The following is a 26,982-nucleotide window of genomic DNA, read 5'->3' on the forward strand; positions in this document are numbered from 1 at the left end:
AAGCATGTATAATTTATGTATCAAACTGGAGTTGTTGTTCAACAATTTAAATTGGGTCAGAATTGGAAAAACACAATCAGTAGTAAATATTGGCAAAGTTGATAATCCTATTGTTGAGGATATTATAATGAAAATTGATCAGTTTATGAAACACAAGGATGTTACTACTTTCAAGTAAAGTTAAAGCTACTGAGAGTAGCTAATTTCAGTGTCTATTGTTGAACCTTGCGTTAATTATCTCATAGATCATAGAATCCCAACAGTGTGGAAACAGGCCCTTAGGCCCAACAAGTCCACACCGACCCACAGAGCATCCCACCTAGACCCATTCCCCTCTAAACCCTCCTAATCTACACACCCCTGAACACTATGGGCAATGTAGCATGGCCAATCCACTTAGCCCACACATCTTTGGACTATGGGAGGAAACCGGAGCACCCGGAGGAAACCCATGCAGACACGGGGAGAATGTGCAAACTCCACACAGACAGTCGCCCGAGGGTAGAATCGAACCCGGGTCCCTGGTGCTGTGAGGCAACAGTGCTAACCACTGAGGTACCGTGCCGCCTCCTTTTACGAAAAAAGAATAAAACAAATTTGACAACTAGATAGTTGAGCATAATACCTTCTGACCAGATGGTGTCAGACTAATCTCCCAGTTAATGAGTTTACAGTTTACTGTCACAGTGCAAGTGAGTGTGAAAACAGAAACCCTCAGGCCAGTCAGCATCCGTGGAGAAAGCAAGAACGTTTAATGTTTCAGGTTGATAACCTTCCACCGAACTTAGTTGCTGTGTCTTTCCAGGATTTATTATTTTCATGTACATTATTTTGCTCGTGTGGTCATGTGTATTCTTTGAGTACTTTTCAGTACCATAAGATGAGGACCTGGAAGGAGCTGTTCTCCAGTCATTATTTAATATTGGTATTCGTAGATGAGCAGTAGAGAGCTGAATGGCTGGCTCAATTCTAACCTCTGAGAAAAGCAGATTTCAATGTGAAACGTGTACAAGGGGCAGTAACATTTTTGTTAGCTGAAGTCAATGATGGTGTCAATAGCTGCAAATTGCTTGGGAATTTGAAATTGGTTTAAGAAGTTCACCATGTACTGGTTACAGTGAAAATTAAACGAAATCTGTGAGAGATTATCTCTGTGTGGCCTTGCACTGTTTCTGTTCGACCCAACTATGCTGAAGATTTTGCAACAGATCTTAAGTTTTTGTGGCTGAGGCTCTGTTTGGGATGTATAATCCATGTTGATTTTATCATTTCTATGTGCTTATGCTGAGGAGTATATGTGACTGCTCAGTCTCAAGCTTGAGGTTCTGTTCTTTTGTTAAAGAACAATTCATTACAATAAAGATGAACTAAAACAGTGTTGCAAAATGTTACTACAGCCTGCTGGTCATATGCTGTGTTCTGAATTAGTCTGGATCTGGGGTTTGTTGTTTAGACGTTTTGAGCTGAAAAGCCAACTGCAAAAGTATGGCTTTCAGTTATTGTAGTACAATGTACATAACCAGCAATGGGCGCAATTTTTCCTCTCATTTGCAAGTGGACCTATTTCAGACATAAATAGTATTACAAAGTCCCACTTGTGCATAAAAATAAATTATGAAATGGGATGTGGGCAGGAACACATCGGGTGGTTTGCGTAGGCTGTCTCCTCAACATTCAGTTCTATTACTCAATGTTTTATGTTCCCGACCAATAAACACTAACACCAACACTTAGAGTACCTCAAACATAATTCTAACCATAAATGTCCCAAGGGGATGAACAAGCCATTATAAAGCAACATGTGACATCAAGCCATAATAAGATGAAACTGGGGCAATGGTCAATCTCCTGATTAAGGATTTTGATGAGAATCTTAAAGGATGGTAAAAATGTGGAGAGGTTCAGGAAGGGAATTCCAGACCTTTTGAGTGGAGGCAGCTGAACAAGTGGTAATCAACGGTGGAGCAATTAAAATCAGGGGTAATCAAGAGGCCAGAATTAGATATTACAGAGGGCTGTGCATCTCAAAGATGTAAAATAGATAGAGGGAAATAGCCATGCAGCAACTTCAAAACAAGAGGAAAGTTTAAAATCATATGAATTTGGAGTAAGAGTAGGTCACTCAAACTCCTGTGTTCACTCGGCCATTCAGTAAGATCTTGGTTGATCTGATTACACCGTATTACCACCTATTCCTATAACATAGTTTACTGCTTTACTTACCATGAATCTATTTACTTCTGTCTTCAAAATAATCAAAGACTCCACTTCACTGCCTTTGGCAGAAGAGTTCCAAAGACCTGACTCTGAGAAAAATTCCTCCTCATCTTGGTCTTAAATGACGAGCCCTTATTTTTAATGGGTCTGCTAGATCTAGACTATTTCACAAGAATAAACAGATCTGTCACGTCCAGCTGGTCAAGACCTCTCTGGATCTTGAATGTTTCAATCAAGTCACTTCTTGCTGTTCTAAACCCAAGCAAATAAAGCCTATTTAATTCAACATTTCAATCTGCCCATTCCAGGCATTAGTCTAGTAAACCTTCTCTGAACTGCTTCTAGTGCATTTGTGTCACCTTTTTGAATAAGGAGACTAATGTTGTCCACAGTACTCAGATGTGGTATCTCCAATGGCCGGTACAACTGAAACATATCTCCATTTGTGTGTATTCGATCTCTCTTGCAATAAATGATAACATTCTATTAGCTTTCCTTATTACTTGCTGTACTTGCATTCTCGCCTTTTGCAATTCATACACTAGGATAACCGGATCACTCTGTATCTCAGAGCTTTGCAATATCTCCCCATTTAGAGAATATGATGTTTAAACTTCTTGCTGCCAAAGTGGAAAAATTCATATTTTCCTACATTATACTTCATTTGCCAGATCTTTGTCCACTCACAACTTATGTATGTATCCTATTATAGCTTCCTTATGTTCCCTTTACCTTCCTACATATCTTGATATAATGAGCAAATTTAGCAACCATACCTTCAATCCCCTTTATCCAAGTTATTTATACAAATTATTAAATGTTGAGGTCCCCGCACTGACCCCTGTGTCATATCACTTGTATTTTGCTAATCAGGAAATGACTAACTTATGACTACTGCTTCCTGTTAGCTAACCAAGCTTCAGTCTGTGCCAATATGTTACTTCCTACACCAGAACTTTAATTTTCTACAATTACCTTCGATGTAATGTCTTATCAAATGTCTTCTGGAAATTTTAAATGTAGAATATCCATCAGTTCCCCTTTATCCACAATGCATGTTACTTTATCAAACTAATTCCAAGAAATTAGCTATGTGATTTCCCTTTCACAAAACCATTTTGACTTTTCCTGACTATCTTGAACTTTTCTAAGTGTGCTTCTATAATGTCTTTAATAATAACTTCTAAAGTCTCCCATCTGATACGGAAGCTAATTGTCCTATACTTTCCTGCTTTCTGTCTCCTTCTCTTTTAGAATGAGGGAATTGCAGTCACTATTTTCCATTTTATTACATCTTGAAAGTTTGGGAAAATTAAAACCAATGCATTGTAATTTTCCTGCATCTATCCCTCCCTTCCATTTTCTGATTTACAGCTATTTCTCTGAGTTTATTTGGATCCGATGTTACCCGTATCGCCAAACTTAAGATTGCTAATTTCTTACTTGCCACTTCTAATTTCCAAGACTCACTTTGTATGAGACAAATCTTTGACTAAGTATCCATTGAAACCCTTAGTATCTTCGTATTTTATATTTCTAGGTAGCTTTCTCTTGTAGTCTAATGTTTCCCTCTGAATTAAACTTTTGATCAATCTTTGGTGTTTTATAATCTGTCCTTTTTTTTAGGCCTAACATCTATTCTCACACAGGTTTTCCCTATATTTCTGATGCCATTGTTACCTTAAGTTAACCGTGGATGGTGGGTCCCCCCACATGAAATTTTTCATCTTTATTGGAATGTATTCATTCTGTGTGTTCTGGAATATCCACATAAATGTTGCCACTGAATCTTCAATAATCTATCGCTTAAACTAATTGCCTCATAACTGAGACAACAAGGTGCAGGGCTGGATGAACACAGCAGGCCAAGCAGCATCATAGCTGCTCCTATGATGCTGCCTGCCTGCTGTGTTCATCCAGCTCTGCACCTTGTTGTCTCGGATTCTCCAGCATCTGCAGTTCCTACTATCTCTGCCTCATAACTGACCTTATTTTGAAAATATTAGTTTTGGGCCTACTTGCTTCTCTCTGAAATTTGAGCGTAAAATTTAATTATATTATGGTCACTGCTACCTAGGACCGCCTTCACTATGATGTCATTAATTGTGTCTCATTATACACAATACCAGGTCTGCTATAGACTGTTCTATGGCACCAGAATGTGCTTTTCTGAGAAACAATCCCAAAAATATAATATGAACTCAGCTTCTGAGTTACTTCTGCTGATCTGATTTTTCAGTCTGTTGATTAAAATCCCCTATGATTACCAGCACCATACTTTTTCTGGCAGGCTTCCTGAATGAAACTTGATGAGAGTATCTAAAAGTTTTGGATGGGCTCGATTTAATCTATCAGCTTGTCTTGCAAACTAAGAATATAAGAATTTTTTTTAGAAAAAGATAATTTGCCGCAAAATAGCATTTTTTAAAAGAGATAGTAAGAACTGCAGATGCTTGCATCAGAGATAAGTATGTGGAGCTCCAGCTCCCCACAGTGTTATCTCAGCATTTTTTTAAAAATTAGCTTCAACTTCAGTGCTTACCTTCTATGCAAAACCTTTACAAGGGATGTGGTAATATGATGTTAATATATCACTGGACTGATAATCCAGAACCTCAGGATAATGCTGTGGGAACATGAGTTCAAATTTCACCCAGCCAAATTGTGGAATGTAAATGTTAATAAAAATCTAAAAATAAAAATGCCAGTCTAGCAGTGACACTATAACCATGTAGCCATAAAAAGAAACAATCATCAATGTGCTGGAGGAAAGGACATGGTCTGTTCCCTTTTCTGGTCTCGCCTATATGTGACTCCAGACATTCAGTAATTTGGTTGACTCTTAACTGCCCACTGATATAGCTTTGAAAGCCAATCTTGAGGGAAATTAGGAATGAGCACTTGCATCCAATGCAAGGAAAAAGGAACTTCTCTCCAGAAACTTCTTCAGCTGCTTCTTGGACCCATTTAATACTATTTTTGAAATTGATATATTGCTTTATAAATCTACAACTCTTTGAATAAACTTCCTGCTGAAACAACAGTAGTAAGAGTTTGGCAATGCAATGTATGCATCTACCTATATTATAATGGAAAAGCAATGGAGTGAAACATTAATCCATCAAAGTATGTGATTATTTTGGCTTTGATTCTTCTTCATCGGGATTGAAGGTGACCATTCGGCTGATATTCTTGTGTAAATGGTTGTACATGTGGGAGGTGAGGAGGAATTTCTTCAGCCAGAGAGTGGTGAATCTGCAGACCTCGTTACCATAGAAGGCTGTGAAGGCCAAGTCATTGAGTGTCTTTAAGAGAAATATATAGATCCTTGATTAGTAAAGGGATAGAGGGTTACAGAGAGAATGCAGAAAAATAGGGTTGCAAAACATCAACCATGATCAAATGAGAAAAGGAGCAGTCAATGTTTCGGGTATTACCCTTCTTTAGGACTCCAGTCCTGAAGAAGGCTAATACCCAAAATGTTGACTGCTCCTTTCCTCCAGATGCTGCCTGACCTACTGTGTTCTTCCAGCCACCTATTTGTCTACCTGGTTTTCAGCATCTGCAGTTTTTTTTTGTCTCTGACCACGATCAAATGATGGCGTAGTCTCAGTGGGTGAATGGCCTAATTCTCTTCATATATCTTTGGTCTTTTGGTACATAGTGTGTTTTTAAGAATGATAGAAACCATATTTCACTGGAATTCCTTTGAAAGAAATATTATAATTCAGCTGAAAGTTTGGATTATTCATTTTCTTATTGTACTTTTTCTTTCTATTAAGCTTCCAGAAGTGTTTTTTTTTCATTCATAAGAGTGAGCAATAAGAATTACCAGGTGTTTAAAATGAGAGGATTTGGTTTTGTTACCTCTTGAAATTTCTGTTCATGGATAAAACAAATATAAAATTATGATCATGATGATGTCTACCAGTGATGTCTTAGTACAACGAATGTAACTGTTTGACATGAAGTTTCAAAGCTACTTCTAATAGCACATTTTGAGGCCCACTAGGGAGAACAAATAGTTTGTTTATTTGATTCACCCTGATGTCTGGTTATCTGCCAAATTTGGCCTCAAATATTGCTGACAAAATTACCTAGTTGTGATGTCATTAAGATATTTATCACTTAAAAATGTCTTGATAACCAGCCACTGAATTTAGTTTGCCAGTATTTTGTTTCAGCAGCACCTCCCTAGTTCCTTGACCTCTAGCACTGAAAAAGACAAAATTAAGCAACATCATGGGAACACCTGCACCTCAAGTCACAAACTCTGGTAGTTATCCTCTCATCCTCACCAGTTTGAAATCAGGAATTCTCAACATCATAGCAGCATCATTACTCCAAGTACTCTTGTGATTCAAGGAGAAGAAACAACACCTTCAAAATCATCATAACATTGGATTGGATAGGGCTGTACAATAAGTATGACCTTGTCACATCTCTCACTCCTAAAAACATTCTTTAAATGAATGATTTATTGTCACATGTATTTTACGGTGAAAAATTGGAGTAAAATACAGTAAAAAGCTTCCACTGTCAACATGATCTGGAGCCATTTTGAATTGTTTAATTAAAACAAAATCAAAAGGTACAGTTTAGAGAGCCTGTATCCTTTTGCCACCAGCACCATACCCAGTCAATGTCTACATCACCACTTTTCAGGTGGTATCTTTCGCTGCTGGGCCTGATTTGCCCATGCTGGGTCCTGTGCCCACCCCTCTTTCAGCTGCCTCCATCACACCATTGCCAAGGTCCCACTGCGGTCTCACCAGCTGCCTTGCCCAATGCTCTGGACCCGACGAAGCCACCTTCCATCTCCCTCATCAGTGCTGTTGCCACCAATGCTGCCGTGACTGAGCTGTCCCCAGAAGGTAAGTAGAAGCAAAATGTGATAAGGAAAGAAAATGAGATAAGGAAAGAAAAGCGGACAGAGTGGACGAGCCCCAGGCTCAGGAGCCTGAAAGCTGCCTACTCTGCCGCCATCTTGTGTAAATTACAGAATTTACAGAATTAAATTACAGAATTTGAAGAGCAACACATGGAACTGAAATTCCCAGTGAAGGTATAAAGCAGAGTAGAATCTGGTGCTTACATTTTGATCTGTGAAGATGTGATAAACATAAAATTTTGCATGAAATGATGTAGCTGTTAAAAGCTCTAAACATTTGAGTTTTCTGTAATTGCCTTGTGTCACAAAAAAGTTTTTAGTTTTATACTATAACAACAACTTGGACCAAAACGAAGAAGCCTCAAGTGCTTCATGGAAACATCGACAGTTTCTGAATAGGTTATGGAAATGCTGACAGTAGAATCTTGTGAGCAGCTCCCTTGTTAAGTCTGGGTGTCAGTGTGGTCAGATACAGTGAAATCTAATCGTTTGATTTTTTTTTTAAATTGGCATTGAATTGTGTAGCAATATTCAAGTTGTGATTCATTCTTTGAAAGCTATGTAAGCATAGATTCTGAAGAACACACATTGTCAACATTGTTTTCTTGTAACTAAGACCATGTTGATATTTCAGATGAATAGTGCTTTGGTTTTTGTTTCAAGTTATCAAACTGGACACAAGAATCTGTTGTGGCTTCAAAAATTTAATTTTGGTTTGAGCATTTTCATTCTTTCATTTAAATTCAGTCTTCATCCATAGGATGTCATAATCACATCTTCCCTGGAAAGTGAGAGAAATTCTCAGGCATAGAGAAAAATCTGGAAACAAAATGACAATTTTTTGTTTTTAAATGTAGCCTGGTAAAATGACTGAGATGGCTAATTGAATATATCCTGCCCCTGTGAGAAATGACACTTCTAGTAATTTGGATTATTTTTCTTAAACTGACTTGAAATATCTGGACTGCTAGAAGATAGTTCTGCGTAATTTGCCACCTCAAATGTTGGCATTTTGTTTTGGTTTTCACTGAACCCAAAAGTCTTGCTAAATCTCACAAGATCTCTGCTATCCACCTAAGCCAAATTATCAGTCCTGTTTAGTTAGGAGCTAGAAGCTAAGAGCAGTAGCATGTCAACTCCTCTTCCCCCTAAATACTTAGGATGAAGTAGTACTCAAATATTTGGCAAAGTCTATCTTCCTGTGCAATTAGACATTTCTTTCGATGATGCACGTTAATACCATCAGGATGTGCAATAAAAATGACCTCATTGAAATTAGATTTTTGAATGAAATGAGAATGACTGACTGTCACAACAACTGTATTCACTGCTTGAAAGTTGTGTCATAGGTATGTTGAGAACAGCTAACTATTAAATCATCAAAAATTGAATCATTTTTAAGGAAGATGCACTTCTCTTAAGTATACTGTTTCAGTTCAAATGTAGTGCTGCTGTGTATATATGTACTTTATGGAATTTACAGTAATTATCACAATTTTCAATTTCTTTTTATTGACTCATGGGATACGGGCATTGCTGGCTGGCCGGCCAGCCAGCATTTATTGCTCATCCCTAGTTGCCCTTGAACTGAGTAGCTTGCTTAGACCATTTCAGAGGGCAGTTAAGAATGAACCACATTGATGTGGGTCTGAAGTCACATAGGGCAGGGTGGCAGATCATCTTCCCTGAAAGACATTAGTGAACCAGATGGGTTTTTCTGACGATTGACAGTGGTTTCATGGTCATCAGTAGACTCTTAATTTCAGATTATTATTGTATTCATAATCAACCATCTGCTATGGTGGGATTTGAACCCACGTTCCCAGAACATCAGCTGAGTTTCTGGGTTAATAGTCTGGCGATAATACCACCAGGCCGTTGCCTTCCCTAATGTAGCATCCAAAATTTTCAAGTTAAATTGAAATGCTTTGGAACCTGACTCACTACAGCTTTAATGACAAATGATATAGTTCCAATTTCACAACAATAATTTCTTCATTTTAATTACACAAACAGGGTATTCCATATGGTTGACCACTCTGTTTTCTTAATGAATCTCCCATTATGTACCATAGTGCATGTACCTGATTGATGAAGACAGGGCATTTGCTATTGAACACTGAGTCTTGCTGAGAAGTGTCTCTGATGGGAATTTCACTTGTTTCTCAGTTGAGTGCAGTTACTGATTACAGCATCGTTTGCTGCATGTTTCCAGCATGGAGCTGGATTGATGTCATTAAGCTGTCAAAGCAGCCAATCACATTAAAGAATTTTCACAGATTCTGGAGAACAGCAACGGCAGTTTTTTTTTACATGCAGATCACATTAAAGATGTGAAATACAGGTGAATGTAGAGTTAAGAACAAAATTCTATGGATGCTGGAAATCTGAAGTAAAGAGAAAGCACAGGAAATATTCAGATAGAATAGAATAGTCATACCCTATTCAAAACATTAACTCTGTTTTTCTCTCTCCACAGTTGCTGCCAGAACTGATTATTAGAAGCTAAATTGTCCTTCAATTTTTTTTTGAATCATGATTTTAAAAAAAAAATGGCTTGGGAAGGTTCAGGAGAGGCAAATGTATGGGGAATAGTGATAGGTTGCTCTGCAATGTTGCCATAACCTATCTCGAATGTGACAACAAGGGACAGAGTACACCGACAAGAGCAGCAAATAGGGTCAAAGGAGCAAAAAATAGTAAAATTAATGGCTCTTAGATGAATGTAGTGTTTGGAACAAAATTAAATGAATTAATAAGGGGGCGCAATGGCCTAGTGGTATTATCGCTGGACTGTTAACCCAGATAACATTCTGGAGACCCAGGTTCAAATCCTACCACTGGCAGATGGTAGAATCTGAATTCAATAAAATATCTGGAATTAAGAATTTAATGATGACTGTGAACCCATAGTCAATTTTCAGAAAAACCCACGTGGTTCACTAATGTCCTTTTAGGGAAGGAAACTGCCATCCTTACCTGGTACGGCCTACATGTCCTACATGTGACTCTAGACCCACAGCAATGTGGTTGACTATAAACAGCCCTCTGAGCAATTAGGGATGGGCAACAATTGTTGCCTGGTCAGTGATGCCCTCATCCTGTGAATGAATAAAGGAATTGAGGTTAACGAATTTATTCTTGTAGCCATTACAGACTTCAGATTACAGGGAGATCAAAGTAAGAATGAAGCATAGTCAGGTGTATGTGACTTTGAATCAATAGTAGGAAGGAAAGGGTGGCGGGATAACTTTGTCAGTATGAGATGGAACAAGGATGATAGCAAGAAATGATCTTGGATTCCACATCTTCTAATCCACATAGTTGGAGATAAGAAATAACAAGAGTAGGAAGACTATTGTTGTGAAATTGGCCTCGTAACAGTTGTCTAGGACAGAGCACAAATCAGAAAATGAGGGAATGTTTAAAAAAAATACATTAATCATGGGTGGCTTAAATTCCAATAGAATTGGAAAACCATAAGGAACAATTTAGTGTGTTTAGGGCTGTTTCCTAGAAGAATAGCTTGTGGATCCAATCAGATAATGTATAATAAGATGGGCTTGATAAATGATCCCGAGGAAACAATGACAGTAACATGGACGAATTTGGCATTCAACTTGAGAATGAGATACTTGTATGAGAAAAAGACTAAATAAAGGTTACTAGAAAAGAATGAGGGCAGAGTTGGCTTGAGTTAACTAGGAAAAGAGCGAGCAGAAAAGGAAAATGGAAGATGTTTAAGAAAATAGTTCATGACTCTGCAAACTTACTTCCCCTTAAGGAAGAAGAGTTCTAAAAAGGTGTTAAACAGATTGTGTTTAAGCAAAAAAGTTAAGGATATTATCAAATTTTCTACTTTTTTTTTCCCTTCAATGTGTCAAAGATTAGTGATAAGCCAGAGGATTGGAAAGTTTTTAAAAGTCATGAAAGATTATTAAATAATAAATGGAGAAAATAACCTTTGAACTAGCAAGTAATATCAAAACAAGCAGTAAGAACTACTTTGGCCTCTTTCTTCTTTTTCAATAGTTAAAGTGAACATAGATCACTTAAACCATAAGAAATAGGAACAGGAGTAGGCATTTGGCTCCTCGAGCCTGCACCATCATTCAATAGGAATATGGCTGATCTGCCTTTTTCCCGTAACTCCCGATTCCTGCACTGATCAAGAATCTATCTGTCTCAGCCTTAAGTATACACAAGGCCTCTGTCCCCACTGCTGTCTGTGGCAAGGAATTCCAAAGACACTCAGCACTCAGAAATTCCTCCTTTATCTCAGTCTGAAATTTGTACACCTTGTGAATGAAGCATGGAAAATAATGGGTAACTAGGAAATAACAAAGGTATTGAATAAATACTTTTGTATCAGTCTTCACTACATAAGATATTATAACATTCCAAAAGTACTCCCAAAAAAGTCAAGGTGCAAATGGGGAGAGCGAATAAATAACTATTGCTCCAGCAAAAGTACTTTGGGAAACAAATGGGATTAAAGAATTGTAATTCCCTTGGATTCGGTGGGTTGCCTCCTAAGATATTAAAGGACAGACTGCCATTGCGACAGACATTACATTAGACAGACAGGAAGGAAACTGGCCACAAGAATACATGAACACCAACTAGCAACAAAATGACACAACCAATACTCGCTCGTCTCCATTCACACTGATAAGGAGGGCCACCAGTTTGATTGGGACAACACCAGGATCCTAGGACAGGCCAAATAGAGACAAGCACGGGAATTTCTAGAGGCTCGGTTCTCCACCGAGAAGGCCATCAATAAACGCGTAGAATTAGACCCTATATATACTCCTCTGCAAAGAAAAACCGGAAATGAGGTAATCATCTCCAACGGACCCCAGAGTTTAAATACCAAGCGGAAAAACCCAACAGCGTTTCATCGGAGGCTGTGCTGATGATGTTACCCAGCAAGGTAATGAAACGTCTGCGAACTAACGAACCAACTCAGCGAGCAAACCAACCACAGCATCCACAACCCGAGCTACAAATCTACTCAAAAACCTTAAAGTTAACATATTTCCAAGTCGGGATGGTAAATGTCTTGGAGTGGAAATTGCAGGTGTGATGTGCCCACTTTTCTGCTGCCCATGTCCCTTTCAAAGGTAATGATCTGTATGTGGAACCTTGGTGAAATTTTGCATTAAATCTTAATAGATGCTACGCACTGCAGCTACTAAACAGTGGTGGAGGGACGGAATGTTTAAGGATGTAGTGCCAAATAAGCAGCTGCTTTGTATTGGATGGTGTCAGGCTCCTTGAGTGTTGTTGGGCCTGCACTCATCCGAGCAATTCGGAAATATTCCATCACGCCCGTTATTTGTGGCTTGTAGATGGTAGACAGGCTTTGAAGTGTTATTCGCTGCAGGATTTCAAGCTTTTGATCTGTGCTTATAGCCATAATATTTATATGACTGGTCCAATTCAATTTCTGGTCAGTTGTAATCTTAAGATGTTGATAGTGATGGTAATGCCATTGAATATCAAGGGGTATGGTTAGATTGCCTCTTACTGGTGGTGGTCATTGCCTGGCCGGCTATTGTCTGGGTCTTATTGCATTTGGACGTGGACTGCTTAATTATCTGGGGGTGCTCAGAATTCTCTCTACCACAGCATTTTGAAGTCCTCCTCCCTCCCCCACTCCCCCTCCCTTCCTGTTTAAAATATATTTTGTTTTTTCATTCTTCCTACCAAAATTGGCAACTTCAGTTTCCCGCAATGTGTTCATTCCGTCAATATTTTGTCCACTCACTTAACCATTACGTATCAGTTTGCATACTATTTATGGCTACCTTGCAACTTGCTTTCCCACTTAAATTTGCTGACGATACAATGGCGACTGCAATATATTCAATCACGTCATCCAGGTATTTTACGTAATTGATATATAGCTAAATTAGTGCTTTTGCATTGATATTTTGTCAAATTTCTTGTCTAAATGGTTGCTTTGTAGAGCTGCTGTTGTCTCTGCATTCACCAGAAAATGACTGTGTTCCCCATGATGCATTTAAATGTCTTGTTTTGCATTTACCAACAGGTTGTTTAAATCATTTGATGACAGCTCCCTAAGGTACCTTAAGGTGATATATTTCTTTCTGGAAGGCCTGAAAGAAACTTACACGTGCCTGGTACTCTTCCCATGGTATGACAGCAGTTTCCTTTTAGCTAATTCAGTAATGCTAATGCAGCATAAGATGTTATATGATAGTGGTTGCCAACATTTTCAGGAACACAGCACGCTTCAGTGAGATGAACAATTCCATGGCACATCACTTTTTCACGTCATGTATTTTGTCCTTTGACCACGTGCATTTAGAATATTCATGTTTCAGAATCCAAAGATTTTTGAGTTGTAATTTTGGTTGGATAGAATATTGTTTAAGATGAAACAATATTTGTTTTACATTGATTTTCATTACGTTTTATATAAAATGTCACAGCACACGAATATATTACGCAACCCATTTGAAAATTGCTGTGATGTGGGACAAAAAGTTTTTGTTACTGGAAAGATGAGATCATATTACTAAATCTTAGATATATAAAATGTTTAATAAAATTAGACACAATTGGCATGAGTCACTGGATTTTATTATTCATACCCTTATTAATTTTATTTCATTTTTGCAAAGTCATATTTCACAGCTGATGAAGAGTCCACTTCAGAAGTTTTCTATTCTTTCCTGAAGTACTGACCAACTTCAGCGCTTCCAACATTATACTTGAGACAATGGAAATATAATGTGATTTTCCTGGATTTTACACAGCCCTCACCCTCCAAGTTATCTTTTTCAGTTCCCCTCTATAGAGGACACACCAAATGAGAGGCTTTTTAAGTTAACCCTTTGTTCTTTCTGGTCCATGTTTAATTAGACCTGCTGTAATGCTAACTAACACATTTCTAAATTCCCTTGATTGTGGAAAGTGCTTTTTCTTGGATAGCTGAGTGAGTTTATCTAGCTACTCAAAAACAGGAATGAAAGCAAAATATTGTGGTTGCTGCATGGAGATCTAAAATAAAAACAAACTCATATTTGGTAACGTTTGTGGAGAGGGAAGAGAAATCAGTTGGACTCATCATTGGCCTGGAACTTCAATGGTAAGGTGGTCATGGCAACAGTGTAGATAGGAGTGACACATCGGGAAGATGCACAATTTCCAATGCATTTCAACCACTGGGAATTGCCAGTTGAAACTTCTAATAAGCAATTAGCCAGTGTCTGAAATCCTCCACAAAAGTCAACAAATCTGAGTAAATAGCTACCCAGGAAAGGTTAGATGAATTAAAGCTTGCTGTAGCTCCTGAGTAATTATAAAACTCACACCCACTAACTCCTGGATGACTCCCCAACTCCAACAATGCTGCCTACTCAGGCCTGACCCAACAGTTAAATCCCCAATCATCTCCTGGACCTGACATCTGAGATTCAGGCCCCAAACCAACCAAATTCTTGACTTCATCTCTCTTCGCTTGCACCGATTCTTCTTAAGATGCCACATTACCCGTTAACCCCCAAATTTGATCCAGCACCTGGCCCTCTCACAGGCACCCAACATCCACAACCCCCCACATCCTTCCCATGCTGACTCCCCCTCCCCAACCTGTCTACATTCCCATTCTCTCTTCTCAGCCACAAGAGTACCCCGACGGCTGGAAATCCATGACCAGACTCAATCCAATGCCTAACCTAGACCTACCCTAAGTACTCAACCACTTACCTACCAGCCTATTTACATTCCTCATCCATCAACAAACATCCCCGCCCCTCCGCCCCACAATCTCCATCACTGACCTAGCACTCAACATGCCTCAGTTATTATGCAGACTTATCAACTGTCAGCAGTACTGGAACTGGCTAGTGCCCTTAGGTCCTGGAATATGGCAGGAACTGCCTTGATGGGTGGTGGGGGAGGGGGGAGGGGGGAGGTGCGCAGTAGGAAAAGGATCATGGTTTCAATGTTGATGCACTTCACTGTGGCACTGTGTGGGTTCCTAAACTATGCCGGACTGCTTCACCTGAGAAGGTTTCTGTGTTGGATGTTTTCATGGTAAATGTGTATTTTTGTTTCCTCTGTTCAGCATTGGAAATAGGGCTCTCAACCCTGATTAGGAAATCTGGGCAGATAATTCTCTTTCTCTCTCCCCACAGATACTGCCAGACTTGCTGAGTTTCTCAAGCACTTTGTTTTTAATTAAAAACAGAGATTGTTTTCAATTAAAAACAGATTGTTTTCATTAGATTAGAGAAGGGGATGTTTAATTGGTGTTGAAAATCATGACATGTCTTGACAGAGTAAATAAGAACAAAGCTAGTAGCAGATGGGTAAGTGATCAAAGAACATCAATTTAAGGTACTGCCAAAAGATCTGGAATTAAGCAAGATAAGGATAAGTATTTTTGTGCAAGCTATAGTATGGGATGCATGACTTAAAGAGCTTTAGAAGCCAATTCATTCCTAATTTTGAAAAGGGCATTGAATAGATATTTGAAATGAGCAACTTTGAAGGACAATGGCGAAAATGCAGGCATGTGCAATTAACTGGGCAGCTTGTTCAAAGGGCTGGAACAGGCATGACTGAACATATAACTTCCTTCTGTGCTAGTGGCAAATTACAATCCTATGAAGCAGCTGAAACATTTAGACAATGAAGATCCTAATATCTGCTGAGGAAGTGCGTTTTCAACTGGGTGGGTTGTTGATTTGCTATAGTCATGTGCACATTTGATTAGAGGGCAGAGAATTCAACCTGCCATCTCACATCTGATCATTATTTGCCAATCCCTGATAGGTCTGTGTGTAGGAGGGAAAATATTAAGCTCAATTGTCATGCCCTGACTTGTCAATAGCCCACCAGCGCTTACACACAAGTGATTCCTCTAAAGGAACCAAACCCCAACAACAGTCAGTAATGTTAGAAGAGGATGTGGATGTGTTCTGAAAGGTCTGTTACTTACGCCACCTCCATTAAAATTTCAGTCACTTAGTTAAATCAATGATTCTTATTTTGTACAATATGTTCATAAAGCTGACCAATGTTTCTGTTGGAGAACAGAATGGGTTTTCCACTCTTGCCATCTAGTATAGACTGTTCAGTTTCTTGTTCAGATATAGCAATAAGCAGCTGCTCCATTCTCCTTATTTTTGACTCCACATCAGAAATTCCTAATATACCAATATTATGTTGTTTGCTTCCCATAAGTTAGAAACAATCCCACTTCAGACCAAAAATACTGGAGTTTCTTTCGGTGTATTTCTTGCTGCTCTCCATGTGGCTGGTAGATTGATTGCTACTTGATACATGACAGCAGGCAGCAATGAATTGTGGCACCCCAGATGTGCATTCTCATAACACTTAGTTTATCTTTCTTAATGAATAATATAACAAAGCAGCTAATGTTTCCTCACACAAATCATGCTTGCATTGCCTTCAACTGTATGCTGGTATTCAGATTGTTGTATGATACAATGTGAAATGATGTCACACAAGTGTCCTGTTCATTTTACAATCCCCATATTGAAGCTTTGTTTTTTTGATGACGAGAGCTATTCCAGATCCTGGTTACCCAAAGACAATGTAGCACTTACACTAATATGATCAGTGAGTTTACAGTTAGGATCACAAAACAGAGGATTTTTGCTGCACTAAGTACTTATGGAGCTTCTTTCAATGCGTGGTGTATTGAAAACTTGTTATCCTGTAAATGAAAGAAAAAGTAAGATATGTTTTTGTCTAAAGTGTAATTGTAATGTTTCATGATCAGCAGAAATGGTCTGTGACTTGTGATCTAGGGAGAAGAAGGTCTTCAGCTTGTTGAGATTTCAGAGTTCACTGTTGTGCATACAATGTGAAATGTTCAAAGCACAACTTGGAGTATTTGTATTGCAGAAAAGCAAAGTCTGTTAAAATGGTGTTAACTTTGCATAATGAGATTAAAATTCAATAGTTGAGAACTGCAAAAGAGGCTGTCATGATGTGTGGAATGCTACGTAATCAAATAAAAATATTATCTGATAATGCTCAATAATTCAAACTATCTAATGTGAGTCATGACTATTATAAATTGTTTTTCTTCTTTCACTTTCCTTGCAAAGGAGGTGGTTTCCCCCTTCTATTTGATAATTGTATAATGAAAAGCAAACAGCTGTGCATTTAAGAATAAAAGCAGTTTATTCCTGCTGTCTTGTGTATACTTTCTAGTGTGACATTTGAAGCCTGTTTTTAATTTGGATATCAGCCAGCCAGTCTTTATGATCGTTGCAGTATAGCTGGGGCTGTCCCATAAGCTCCTTGCTGGCTAGCAGATGGAAAACTGCTTGCTTGGCTTGGTGATCTGAACAGCAGAAAACATCGGTACTTCCAGCAACATTTCAAAATACTGCTCTAGCGTGCAAGCTTTTCATGTAAAAACAGGAACTGAAAAAGGCCATACGGTGTCTCAAACCAGCTTTGCCCTTTATTAAGATCGTGGCTTATCTTTAACCTTTTTGAGTATTTTCCGACTCTCTCTCCATATTCCTTGATTCCCTAGTATTCAAAAAATCTCAGTTTGTAACACAAGCTTTGTCAGGCCAGCAGATGTAGTATCACATAACTTGCCTATTAGTTTAGTAAAGTAGTGGGTAAGAGACACTGTTTTCCCTTCTGCAGAGATTAGAACTAGGGTGCTATAATCTCAGGATAGGGATGGCCATTTTGGACTGAAATGAGATATTTCTACACTGAGGGTTATGAATCTTTGGGATTCTCAATTCTAGATGTTGAACTGCTTAATATGTTCAAGGCAAAGATTGATTTATGTCTGATGGGCAGTAATTGGCTGGGTTGGATTTGTCCTTCTATTTCTGTACAGGACATACCTGGGCAATTTTCCATATTGTCAGGAAGATGCCAGTGTTGTAACTGTACTAGAAGAGCTTGGCTAAGGGAGTGGCAAGTTCTGGAGCACTAGTCTTCAGTACTATTGCCAGAATGTTGTCAGGGCGATAGCCTTTGCAGTCTCCAGTGCTTTGATGGTTGCTGCTTGAACTGACAATATCAGGAGAGGACATGCCTTCATTGTCCATTCTCTTTGCCAGTCTTGCTTGTGTTCTGTGATGCCCTCTTGCTCCTTACTCTGTGACTAGAACTCCTAGCTGCAACGTCAATGAAAGGTAATGGCATATTTTAATTGCAGTCATCAACCAGTGACCACCATGGCAAAAGACGGAGATCCATATTTACTCTTGTATGTCTCAATTCTAGTTCAGCATATTTGCGAATTAAGCTGTTAGGTAGCAACGAATGTACAGGATTAAATATAAAATTATTGTCAATCTAGCCCAAAGAATTGGATTCACAACATGTGCTTAATTAAATTAAAACTGATAAAACATTTCAGTAAACTGAATGATTTGTCACAGTGAATAGTTTGAGATTCCACTTCGTTATGTACAAAGTGATGCAAAGACATTGGTAAATTATGTTAATTTTCCAATGCTTGATTTCCTTAAATCCAGTTATGGTAATCATGAATCATAAGTGGTTTTGTGACATATGCGAAGTGTTTATTTTACAATTGTATTGCATCTTCTATATGTTAAAGATGTTTAGCTGACACGCTTTTAAATTCAAAATGTGTGGTTTAAGAATTTTGAAAGCTTTGTGAATCCAAGTATCAGGATAGATGATTTGTAGAACATTGAATCAATTAGTTATTCAGGTGTTATGCACATTTGTTAAAATGGTCTACAGCGCACCTGGTGACACACTATTTGTTATAGATTTTATATCCAACCTTTCACTCATGTAGGGATGACCTAGGCTTATCCTTGCAGGTGCTTTGGCATGAATCCAAAGATTAGTTGCACATGACAGTCAGTTTAAGTGATTTGCGATGCACCATATGTGCTGTATAACCTGTCTGTCTCAGCCTCATTGTCCCTTCTCCTTGTTCCTCCCAAATTAAATTTTATACGTAGACCAACAAAAATACATTGTCTAAGAAACATTCTTTATCTATATAATGTTGATAACTGATGTTATATATTTTAGTGCTTAGTGTTGCATTGAAACACATTATTTGGAATAAGTATAGGAATATAGAACAGTAACTCCTTGTGAGTACTGTAGTTTTAGAAAAAAGTTTAACGCAGAAGTTTATGGTTTATAAAGATGTGTTCATAATTCGCGCAGAATCCATTCTAAGGATATTTTGACTTTTTTTAAATAAATGTTCAAGATAAGCAATGCTTAGTTTCCTTCTTTCTCCTCAAATGTGGGTTTATTTGTCTTCAAGATTTTTTAATAAAATTCTTATTTAAGTACAGGCAATTTTCTTTCAAGAGGTTTTAAAGGTAAAAACGTGCTTTGACTTTTAATTGACTAATCTTTTTAAAGTTGAACTTTTTGGGGAATGTTTCCTGTTTTATAAAAGAAGTTAATGCAAATTTTACTTTGCGAAAGCAGTGAGGGATTGATAGGGCCAGTTTATTTTGACTGTTGGCCCTTATTCATTCTTAAACATATGTTTACCAAATTATTTGGAATGTTTTTGTTTCTGAATATAATCTATTGCTGCTTGGAATACATCGTGCACATTCTGCTCTCATTTTATTGTTTGCCATCTGTCCTGACGTCTGCTGGCTGAAGGAACCTCCCCTAATGTGCACTTCTGTAATTAGATTCCTGTGACGCCTCTCAAAGTAGAAACAATGGGCAGCTTTTGTCCTGCACATCAATGTGGCCTCAAGGTGGCAATTCATATCCTTGCCAATCTGGTGTGTCGCAGACAGCCCCAGATGGCTTCCTGCAGTGGGGCTTCAGTGTTGCAAGATCATTGTCCAGCTTTAAGAACACCATTTGGTCTCCATTTTAGTAATCAGTGTGGTGCACATGTAGACTTCTGTGAGCATATTGGTTTCCAGGGTGTGCATGACATAAAGAAAAATGTTCTGTCACCAATTTATTTTTAAATCTGTCTGCAGACCTGGGGCGGCAAGCCTGTGTGTAGTGTTTGGAGAAAGGGGCGTCACCATCTGTTCTTCATTCCCAGATCAGTGGATTAGTAGCCCTATGTGATGAGATCAGCTAGATCAGTTTACAGGGCACTGCACTCTCTTCATCTGGAGACTTCTCCATCTGGGCTGTTGTTCTGTTTCTCCCTGAAAGCAAGGCTTTTAAACTGATCAAGGCTCCTGTTTACTGTAATGGAAGGTACAGGCTTTATCAAAAGTGATCTGTGACATATACCTTGATAGCGATGAGAAAAAGCTTGCAGCCTGAACACTAGCCTGTCTGTATCTGCCTGACTGGCTTTACACTGAGCAAGGAAATACTCCTGCCCTGTTTGTTTGCTGCTGATTGCTGCACAGACGTGCATTTCCAACAGCTTCTGCACTGCAAGTTAAGTTGGTTCGGAATTCTCTCTCTCTCTTTCTCGCTGCCTTTTTCTCCCCTACCAGCTTTTCCCCATTGTGTTTCTCTGAACTGTTTTTCCTGTTTAAATCAGTGTGCTTGCTCCTGGTTAGTGTTTTTTTTCTAAAAAGTATTTTAACAAGTTAGGTCTATTTCTGTGGACAGGCTGTATGTGCACCTTCTCATTCAATTCAGAAATAATGGTTAAGATATTTCTTTTTAATCTAACATTATCCTTTCAAAAGCTAATCTTTGTCACATATACAGTTACTTTTGTCTTGCAAATGTAGAATAATACAACTAATTATTGGATGTAAACAACTTATCTTTGGCATTTGTTTGGATTTTTTTGTTGAAAAGGTGAGTCCTGTTTGATATCAACTCAAATCTGTAATCTGGTGACCGTCATCCCAAAACAGTACTGCAAGACACTATTGTCAAAGATTCATGAGTCAAACAAAGTATTTATCATTATTAAAATGAATTTGGCAAAGTTTGTTTTATCTCTAGCACATGAAGGATACACTGATTACCAAGGTCTTATTTATGACTGCAGCAGCAATGTTTGGGTGCAGATAGAAAGACCTATTTGTATCTCAGCTGTTTGATCTGCAGTTATTGTGAGGTTTGCATTAGCTGTTTAAAAGGCACAAATGTAACTTCTTGTAAGTGTTTGTGTTGTAATCTGACATTCTGAAAATGATTCGAAGCCTGAATGATTAATTATGTTGTAAATGTACTTTAAAGAAGTAAATTATTCTGAAAGATATGAATAGCTTAGAACCTTACGTGGCCTGGCCGACATGTGACTCCAGACCCACAGCAATGTTGTTGACTCTTAACTGCCCTCTGTGCAGTTAGAGATGGGCAACAAATGCTGGCCTGGTCAGTGACGTTCACATTCCATGAATATGTATTTAAAAACAAAACAAGAAGGCTATGCTGGAACTGTATAAAACTTCAATTAGTCCACAACTGGAGTACAATGTGTAATTAAAAACCAAAAGAACTGTGGATGCTGTAAATGAGGAACAAAAACAAAGTTGCTGGAAAAGCTCAGCAGGTCTGGCAGCGTCTGGGGAGGAGAAAACAGAGTGAACGTTTCGGGTCCGGTGACCCTTCCGTTCTGAGGAAAGATTGGATTGGCTGGGGTTATCTTCCTTTGAGCAACAAAGTTTGAGAGAGTACCTGATAAAGAGATTTGTAAGATGATGAGGGGCATAGTTAGGGTGGATGGGAAGGCAGTTTTTCCATTAGTGGGGTCAATAACCAGGGAGCATAGATTGAAGGCCTGAGGTAGAAGACAGTTGAGGAGAATTTTGTTCATTCAGAGGGTGGTGCGAGTCTCTATCTCACTGCCTTAAAGGGTGATTGCATCAGAAACTCTCACCACTTAAGCAGTGTATAGATTTTCACTTGCGTAGCCACAGCCTAAAGGGCAATGGGCCAAAAGCTAGAAAAAGGGGTTACGATAGTCAGATCCAATATCGGAGGCATGGTAAGTAAGTTTGCAGACAACACCAAAATTGGTGGCATAGAAGACAAGTGAAGAAGGTTTTGTAGGATTACAAAGAGATCTTGATCAAATGGGTCAATGGACTGAAAAATGGCAGATGGAGTTTAGTCTGGATAAATGCGAGGTATTGCATTTTGGTACATCGGGGGTAGGGCTTTGTTTAGTGTTGTATTACAGATAGATCTAGGGGTGCAGGTAAATAAATCTTTGAAGTTTGTGTCACATACAGACAGGGTGGTTAAAAAGGCATTTGGCATGCTTGCCTTCATTGCTCAGTTCTTGGAGTATAGGAGTTGGGAAGTCATGTTGAGGTTGTACAGGACATTGGTGAGACTTCTTCTGGAATACTGTGTCCATTTCTGGTTGCCCAGTCATAGGAAGGATATTAACCAACTTGGAGGGGTTCAGAAGAAATTTACCAGAATGTTACTGGGTATGGAAGGGTTTGAGTTATAAAGAAAGGCTGGATAGGCTGGGACTTTTTTCACTGGAGTGTGGGAGATTGAGAGGCGATCTTGTAGAAGTTTATAAACTAATGAGAGGTATAGATAGAGTTACTGGTAGGGCCATCTTTTCCCTAGGATGGGGGATTTCAAGACTAAGGGACACATTTTTAATGTGAGAGCGATTTTAAGAAAGACGAGACAAATTTTTTTACAGAGGGTGGTTTGCATGTGGAATGCACTTCCTGAGGAAGTGGTGAACTCGGATACAATTAGAACATAAGACATTTGGATGGATACATGAATAGGAAAGGTTTGGAGGGATATGGGCTAGGAGCAGGCAGGTGGGACTAGTTTAGTTTGGGATTATGTTCAGCATGGACTGGTTGAACAGAGGGGTCTGTTTCCGTGCTTTATGGCTCAATGGATGAATGGCTTCCTTCTGTGCGGTAAGCGTCTGAGTGTATGAGACTGCATGGATTTCTAGCTAAGAATGCTGAGCTATAGAATGGGGTGTGGGTGTGGGGTGAGCTGCTGTAGATGTTCTTAAAGGTGATGTTAACCCAGACTACAATGTTGGATATTTTTGGGACATAAATTATCCAAATAATTTCTGTTTTAATATTAATCATGTTTTAAAATTGGTGCATATGAAATCACAGGAAAGAAACTAGCTCCTCCTTCAAACACAGTAAAGAATACATGAGGCACAATGCATCCAGAGGGTTGCTTAAATTCATTCGACTGATTTATGAGAGAAGTCTGTTTCTCAGTTTGCATTAGATTTGCTTATCTCAGGATAGTGATGCCTGTTGTGGTTTAACTTCAAGTTTAAGATTAGGTGGAGAAAGTCTAATGGATGATCTTCTCTTCGTTGATATGTTGACTCCGGCTGAATATTGAATCAAGGTAGAGTTGGGGGAGGTTGAGAATGTTAATTTTTGTTTGTGGATGCACACAATGCAACTTCACAACTGACATGCAATGTTTAAATCTGAGCTTGTGTTCATTACTGTTTGGGTTCTGAGCCAAACAGTTTGTGGCCTTATAATGTGGGATTTTGTACCAATGAGTCAGCAATGAAGGAAGATGACATGGTCATGGGTGGAAATGAATGGTGTTGTTGAACAGGAAATTACATTTATGTTTTATGATAGGAATTCTTGGAGAATTAAACTAATATATCTGAAACCTCCCAACACTCATTATTTATAAAGAGCAAACAACTGGAAAAGAAATGAAAGTAAATCCGAGTTGCCTTTGCTTTGCTTTGTGATTCAAATTGCAGGCAATATTTCAGACAATATTATACTCCAGCTTTCTAGATATCAAATATCTAATAGCATACATTATTGAGGCTCATGCTTGCCTCCTGGCTGAGGTATCATAGATAACTGGTACCCATGAACTTACTCAACAAGAAATTCACAACTTCGAGAGGAGTAGCAAGAAATGAAAAAAAAACTTTGGCTTTTTCTGCCTTTCAGAGATGAAAGATTCCCCTGAAGCTGGTACAATTTGTACCTTGAATGCACTTTATAACTTTTTTTTCTTAAAGTTTCTCAAAATGGATTGCACTGAAATTGAGAGCCTGGTTCTCATTAAGTTTATGGTTACTATCAATCTTCTACACTGATGAAACTGGTAAAAGAGCTCACTGCATGTCCTTATTCCAACAGACTTCAGAAAAAATGCTTGGTATGCTTTATTTTAATGTTAAATGATTCCTCAAAAAAGATTTTTCATCTCCTTTCACTTGCACGATTTCTGATCAAGACATGGATTTCCTTCATTTATGTGAGCTTTGTTATAAAATGTTCCTTTTCTTAATCTCAAACTGCCCTGTTCTGGATGTTTCTTTCAAAATATCAGTAGTGTTGTCTGTTATTAAGCTGTTCAGTTTTACTGCATTTCAGATAAGTGTTTTAAGTTAATTCTCTATTTTCTAAATTATTAGAGTTGGTTTTCAAATTTCTATTATTTTTTTCAAAAGACTGCAAGTTTAGTTATGGTTAAAAGTATTTTACAGAACGCTGTAAGGTGTAAAATATTACAGCAATTCAATTTGACCAGGTTGACATGTTTTCTTGCTGGTCATTGGCAGAGTAACTAAACTGTGAAGCTTGCTTCCAATTTGAGGAATATGGAATTCTGCAACAGGTGCTTCTGAAGCCAATAGGGCTAAATACTAATGTCATTTATTACTATTTTAGGTGATTAAATTGAATTGCATCATTAGTTTGTTTGACACAAATTGTATCTGAGAAACTTGACTGCATTCTTCATTGAAATAATGGCGAAGGTTGAAATGGACTCTGTAAGTGGACTCTGAGAAGGCATTTAACAAAACACCACATGATATACCTCTTAGCGAAACTGAAATCCATAGAACTAAATGGGCAGTGGCAGTGTGGCTATGAGATTGTCCAAGAGGTATAAAGCAGAATGTCATGAGTATCAAACTAGATATGTGCATAGTAGTGTCCCTCAGAATCATTATTAAAGTAAAAATATGGAGAAAGTCAGAAGTGTTGGCTATACTTTGCTATGGAGAGAATAAAAGTTAATCTTTCAAGCCCAATGTAACTCCTGCTTGATACATATTAATAACCAGGACTTGGTGTAGTGGTGGGGGGTGGGGTGCAGGGCTTGCTGTGGGCTAGGGCAGGAGGAGTGGAATTGTAGAAGTGCAGGTGACACAAAACTTGGAAATTTGAGCCACAAATTGCAAATTTTAGGAGGATATAGACAGAATGCAGTGAAATTGCATTCATATTTTATGCTAACTAAACCAGGGTTTTGTAAAATCTCTGAATCAGTGCAATTATTGAGCATAGCTACTTTGATGACTGGACAGAACCAATGGAGTCCTGTGTTCTTGTATTGGTGGTATTAATGGTGATGTGGGTTAAAATCCCCTTTTGTACGAGTCTGAGGATGAAAAGATAAACAGCATTTAATCTCTTTGTCCTACGAATCCCAACTAGAATGAAGAGTTTAGGTAATTCTTCATCAATCACACAGGAAGCTTCACAACTGGAAGTGATTGGGATTGTGTGAACACGTACAGTTTATATGTTTGTATCCTGTTCACCTCCAGTTCGTTGGTTGACATAATAAGTTACAACTTTTCACTCTCTATAGAAGATTAACCAGAAAATGATCAAACAATGAAGGTCAGTGGTATTTATGCTGCAGCAGCTGGATGAAACAAAGGCTTTAATTTAATGCTGGTCAGCTGATTTACACTGGATTCATGTGATCATGTTTTCCTGTGCATCTGACAATTTGGACATAATAGAATGTACTGTACCTCTGCCCCAAGCTTTTGCAATTGGGGTAACCTTTTGTTTCTGTGCTCGTCATGTACACTGTGGTGTGGATTCAATAGATGTGCTTTAAAGACTTGGCTACCGAGACATAATATAGTTACAGACTTGTCCCAGAACGTGTTTGGTTGTTCGTGCTGTAATATGCATGTATTTGAACACTAACCAGGAGTTAATCCTGGTCATACCTATTACTTCAAAGACTACAAGGCAGTGTTAATTTGGAAATGGATCAAGATTTCTTGCATTAATGCCTACTATTTAAATTATTTTCTAAAGTTTGATTTAAATAACCTGTCTGAGCCATATAGAATCAAAGAAGTTAAGATTTTCAAAATTTTTTAAGCAAGTGCCTGAAGATTTTTAAATGTTCAAAGTGTATACCATTATACCAAGACTACTCAGAATCATTCACTGCCAGTGGTATTAGATAGACGGTTATTTAATAGATTGTGATGAGAAGTGTTTGGAGCACTTAAGAACACTGGAAGAAAACTTCCAGTTTAGATACCATTGGGATTACAAGATGGTAGAATATAAGAATAATAAATGTAAAAGTAAAAATCAGTCAAGTTGGGAATGAAAATTATGAACAAAGCTACCCATAAACCATTCTCCTATATCAATTATTAATCAGCTAGACTGCCTAGGGTGAAAAGCAAGGATCACGACAGGCAGTATTCCTACAAATACATGAAGAAATGTGTATGAATATGTCAAATAAGACCATTTATTTTGGTAAGGGTATGTAATATGTACTGATAAGAGAAATAGAAAATGTCTTACTTCATTGGGAATGTATGACAGGAATGACAAAGTGACCAATCTAATGAAACTATCTTGGAGATTTATAAAAAAAAAATAAGTAAGTAGCTCGAACAAAAAGCATAATTAATTATTCATGAAAAATATCAATTTTACCCAGTTAAAATAAGCAGAAATAAAAATCTTTTGAAATTACAACTTTTAAGTGCTTGCTTACAGATCTAACTTTTAGCTGTATGTAATCACCCGGCACTTTTCCCTGCAACCGCAGGAAGTGCTACACCTGCCCCCATACCTCCTCCCTCACCCCCATCCCAGGCCCCAAGAAGACTTTCCACATCAAGCAGATGTTCACCTGCACATCTGCCAATGTGGTATACTGCATCCGCTGTACCCGGTGTGGCT

At 38.3% G+C, this 26,982-nt stretch overlaps 1 protein-coding gene across 9 annotated transcripts in view; it reads left to right on the forward strand.

The window, feature by feature from the left end:
- LOC109926975 (SPRY domain-containing SOCS box protein 1) overlaps positions 1 to 26,982 on the forward strand; it is a 193,771-nt gene that overhangs the window by 49,077 nt on the left and 117,712 nt on the right. Inside the window, exon 1 of one of the 9 annotated variants that reach the window (XM_048604082.1) lies at positions 15,158 to 15,178. The exons of 6 other annotated variants lie outside the window; for them this stretch is intronic. The gene's annotated coding sequence lies outside the window, so the exon portion shown is untranslated. Of the gene's footprint in view, positions 1 to 15,157; positions 15,179 to 15,457; positions 15,482 to 20,302; positions 20,324 to 26,982 lie in introns of those variants that run through there. 2 more of the 9 variants (XM_048604084.1, XM_048604085.1) reach the window with 2 other exon arrangements.

The sequence above is a fragment of the Rhincodon typus genome, chromosome 13, assembly GCF_021869965.1.
Source record: "Rhincodon typus isolate 14 chromosome 13, sRhiTyp1.1, whole genome shotgun sequence".
In the NCBI taxonomy this organism is placed as follows: Eukaryota; Metazoa; Chordata; class Chondrichthyes; order Orectolobiformes; family Rhincodontidae; genus Rhincodon; species Rhincodon typus.